The sequence below is a fragment of the Crocuta crocuta genome, unplaced genomic scaffold (genome assembly GCF_008692635.1).
Source record: "Crocuta crocuta isolate KB4526 unplaced genomic scaffold, BGI_CrCroc_1.0 scaffold323, whole genome shotgun sequence".
NCBI lineage: Eukaryota > Metazoa > Chordata > Mammalia > Carnivora > Hyaenidae > Crocuta > Crocuta crocuta.
In genome coordinates, this window is record NW_027536465.1 from 1830791 (window position 1) to 1835915 (window position 5125).

Below are 5125 nucleotides of genomic sequence, written 5' to 3' on the forward strand. Positions count from 1 at the left end.
TTATTTTTATTTTGAGAGAGAGATAGCAAGTGAGGGAGGTGCAGAGAGAGAGGAAGAGACAGAATTCCAAGCAGATTCCGCGAGTTCAGCACAGAGCCTGATGTGGAGCTCGAACTCACAAACCGTGAGAGCATGCATGACCTGAGGCAAAGCCTACTGAGCCACCCAGGTGCTCCAAATGAAGATCTTTCTGGAGATGGAGCTGAGATCCTTCTTGATCCAGGTTGGTTTGGAAAAAATGCAATTTAGTGTAAATCTGGAAGCTTCCTAGGAAATAGAGCTTGGGTTTATCAAAAACGGTTCTTGCATCCCTCAGTTGGTAAATCATCTTAATTATCGAACTACGTTAATACCTGACCCCATTTCTCAGGGTAACTGCCTTGTTCTCACATGACTTTTTCAGACCCCTTGCACATTCATTTGTGATAAAGTCAGATGCTTTGTCTCTTAAGTCAAGCACAACTAGATCAGACACTTTTGCCCTCTGTAACTTATTTTCTCACTAGAAATAGAAGGCTACTACTATTTTTAGTTTAGAGAATAATCGCTCTTTTGGTTATAATAGCAATACATGCTCACCAAAGACAATTTGGAAAATATGGAAAAAGGAAATTATTCCCACCCCCAATCCCCACAGTCCTCCCCTAAAGGTCACCACTGGTATTTTGTCACCTCTGAGAGTATTATTTTTCCTACTTTTTCCCTCTGTAGAGATTAAGTCACATATATACACATACAGAATCTATTTTACACTTAACATTTGCATTCTTACTATTTTCTCATTTTAACTAAACTCTCCAAAAGCAATTTTTCCTTAAAAATATTTCTAAGAATATAAGCAATGTGTTTTCTCTATGGAAAATTTGGAAAATACTGAAAAGCAAAAGTAAGTTTCCCGTATTCCCACCACCTAGAGACAGACACCAGTAACCTTTTGGAACACGCCCTCCCCTCCATTATCTTTTTTTCATTATATATGCAGTTTCTTTAAAAAATGATGTGATTTTGGGGCCCTGGGTGGCTCAGTTGTTTGAGCATCTATCTGACTCTTGATTTTGGCTCAGTTCGTGATCCCAGGGTTGTGAATTCAAGCTCCAAGTTGGTTTCTAAACTGAGCATGGAGCCTGCTGAAGATTCTTTCTCTCTCCCTCTGCCCTTTCCCTGCTTGCATGCTCTCTCTGAAATAATAATAAAAAATCTTAAAAAAAAAAAAGAACTGGGGGGCCAGAGGCACCTGGGTGGCTAAGTTGGTTAAGCGTCCGACTTCAGCTCAAGTCATGATCTCGTGGCTTGTAAGTTCAAGCCCCGCATTGGGCTGTGTGCTGACAGCTCAGAGCCTGGAGCCTGCTTCAGATTCTGTGTCTCCCTCTCTCTCTGCCCCTCCCCCGCTCACATGCATGTGCACTCTCTCTCTCTCAAAAATAAACATTAAAAAAAAAAGAGCCACCTGGATGGCTCAATTGGTCTAGTGTCCGACTTCAGCTCAGTTCATGATCTCACGGTCCACATCGGGCTCACTGCTGTCAGTGCAGAGCTTGCTTTGGATTTTCTGTCCCCATCTCTGCCCTTCTCCTGCTCTTGCTCTCTCTCAAAAATAAAAATTAAAAAAATGAATTAAAAATTGGGTTCAAAGAATATATACTTTGTTCCCCCCCATACTATATCTTTCCGTGATCAAATATTCTGCTTTTCTAATCGTCTGTGACACACGGGTGATCATTTACCCATAACCATTATTGTGAGACTGGGTGTGTAGGTTATTTCTAACTTTTCTATCATAAACAGTATGTTAGTATCATTCCTTTGGAATCTTTCCTCGGAGTTTTAGAGCTCAGTGAATTAGTCAGAGGCTATGAATACTTCTGAAGCTCTTCACATTGCTAAAGCACTTCCAGAAATGTAATTTAGTCTACCAGTACGAGCGGTTACCTCAAATTCTCACTAGCACTATTTTTAAAGATTCTGCTAACTTGATAGGTAAAAAAGTATTTTGTTATTTCTCTCTGATGATTACTCACTTGCATTTTCTTTTGTAAAAATTTTATTTTTTTTAATGTTTATTTTAGTGAGAGAGAGAGAGAGAGAGACAGAGCGTGAGTGGGGGTGGGGGGGTGGGGAGTGGGGTTGGGGAGGAGCAGAGAGAGAGGGACGCACAGAATCCGAAGCCGACTCCAGGCTCCGAGCTGTCAGCACAAAGCCCGACTGCAGGCCTTGAACCCACAAACCTGGAGATCATGACCTGAGCCGAAGTTGGACGTTTAACCAACTGAGCCACCCAGGCACCCCTTCCTTTATAAATTATTATTCACAACTGTATGATCTATTACTTAACACTTTTTTAAAATGTTTATTTTTGAGAGAGTGCAAGCGGGGGAGGGACAGAGAGAAACAAGATCCGAAGTGGGCTCTGCTCTGACAGACTGACAGCAGCAAGCCTAGCTCAGGGCTCGAACTCACCAATCGCAAGATCGTGACTTGAGCTTAAGTCAGTCGCTCAACCGACTGAGCCACCCAGGTGCCCCCAGGGTCTTCTTTTTCTCAAAAGATTGCATTCACTGATGTCAGTTTTAGCTCTGTGCCCCACTGTTGTAAATTGTTTCAGCGCATCATGTGATCTGATTATTGTTGACATACACTAATACGGAGGTAAGAATTGCTTTCACTGGTTACTGTGAGTCTTAAAAATGACTTTCTAAGCATCTAGAACAATCTCTCATATCCACTATGACTTAAAAGTCAGGAGTTATTGTAAGCTCTTGCTCCATTCATAAAGCAGGAGCAACTTATTTTCTTTTTTTAATATTTTTATTTATTTCTAGGAGAGAGAGAGAGAGAGAGACAGCATGAGCAGGGGAGGGTCAGAGAGAGAGGGAGACACAGACTCCGAAATAGGCTCCAGGCTCTGAGCTGGCAGTCAGCACAGAGCCCGACGCGGGGCTCGAACCCACGAACCGCGAGATCATGAACTAAGCGAAAGTCAGACGTTCAACCGACTAAGCCACCCAGGCGCCCCCAGGAGCACGTTTCTTAAACTCAGTCTTTTTCTCCCAAGAAATGTTATGTATTTTCTGGACAAGGGCCTGCATTTCTGACCGTGGTGGACTGTAATCCAGAGAGGAACAGAGAAGGTGCAAGCCTGAGCTCCTTTCTTGGCTTTTCTGCCAATGGGTGCAGGCTTGGCACAAGTCCCTGCGGCCTGGGAGCCTCGGTTTCGTGGGCTCCAGGCTCCCTCCAGCCTTCCTCCAGGCACCCGGGGTGGTCTTCTGGAACGGGAGGGAGCCCAGCCCGTACCACCGTGGGGCCTTGATGTCCTCTTCGTAAGAGCGGAGAGGCGGCGGTGGCGTGTCCGGGGGAAGACAGCCCTAGTGGATCCCAGCAGCAAGAAGGCCCCGAGTCCCCTGCCCCGTGGCGCACTGGCCGCGACAGCGCCAGCAAGCTCGTTCCCCTCCCTCGGGGAGCCGGTCTGCTCTTCGGGGAAACATGTTTATGCAAGTAGGCGCCCAACGAAGTTAAAGATGTCCCCCTCTCTCCTTTTCAATTTTTCTTGTTTGAAGTTTCCCCCCGAAAACAGAAGGTCTCCCTGGTTATTACTGAGCCAAGCAGCTAAGTGCAAAAGCATAGAAAGAAAGAGAAACCTCATTTTCCCGGGAAGATGTGTGCAGCTGTCCAGATGGCGGTGGTGGCTTTGGCCCGACGCCAGGGTCCTCGAGGCCTCGGGCTGGCTCTCCAACGGCTCCTGGAGCGGCATGCGCTTTTGCCGCCGGTTTTCACACGAACCCAGCGAGGGCCGGGACGATTCCACTCTCGGGCCAGAAATCATTTGATCCTGAAAGTCTCGTGAGAAGATACAGGGAGGGAGAGTACTGTTCACACCACCCGGAGGGGAGCGAGCGGACACGGCAGTCTTTCCTCCGGGGCATGTTGGGGTAAAACTAACACCCGGGTCTGAGATAAGGAACACAGATTTACCACAAAGAATGATCAACTCTTCCTCGTCTTCTCTGAGGAGGCGAAATATGTGAGTCGGAGCTAAGGGCCACGGCAGCTTTAGGCCAAACTGGGTTACCCGGAGCCTCCTGGTCACAGGAAGCAGAGAACACCAAACAGGGAAGATCCTCACCTGTCCCTAACACCAAGAGGCTTGCCAGTCCTTCCCACCAGGCTGGAGACACATGGGAAATCCTACAAATTCAGACAAAAGGAACACGAAGCAGAAACGCAGGCACACAGTTTTTCAAGTATACAATTTGTTTTTATTTACAATACCCTATAAAAATGTAAATTTAGAAACTTTAATTTTTATTAATTAGAACCAAACAAAAAAGATAAAGCACAGAAAGGAAGAAATAATAGTCAAGTATTCACTTGATCGGTTGTGAGGGGCAGGGAGGAGAGGCGCACGGTGGAAACAGTCAGTAGGTGAGGGCCCAGGGAAGCTAGGTCATGTCACCGCGGAGCAGCTGGCGGGGCCGGGGCTACGGACCGGGGACAGACGATGGACAGTGAGGATAGCCGGCTGTAACGGAGGGCGTTATGGTTGTACAATACGTGTATGTGCAAAATGGTGATTCTCTTTAAACAGCATAACCTGTCCCCCCACTAACGTCTGAAAAGGTGAGAAGAGCAAAAAGCGTAATCAGGACGTCATGAGAAACGGACTCTGATTTGATGGTCTTGAAGGCTGTAATCACTCGGGATCAAACCCCTCATCCTGCGTGGCTGCCATGCAGGACGGGGCCAGGTGCACAGGACACGGCCGGCTGTCCCTGCGGGACGCGCAGCCAGGCCCCCAGAGGCCTGGGGGAAAGGGGAGGGATGGCGGGTCTGTGGCGTAGAGGGGCCTGCAGGGCGGGGTGGGCCGAACCCTGCTTCCGTGGCTGCCACGGGAGGTTGCCGCGCATGACGCCGACGCAGGCGGGGAGAGGGAACGGAGAGCATGGCCTACTGACATTGTGTCAGGAAGACAGAGCGAGTGTGCAAACGCTACGCTGTGGAGGCAGGCCCTCGTCCGGTTCGTTGGGGGCAAGCTTTCGGGTCGTGGAGGGGACAGGTCCCAGGTGCCGCCGCCGAGGTGGGTAAAGGGCTTAACCGTGTGCGGTTTCACTGCGGTGGACAGACACNATTC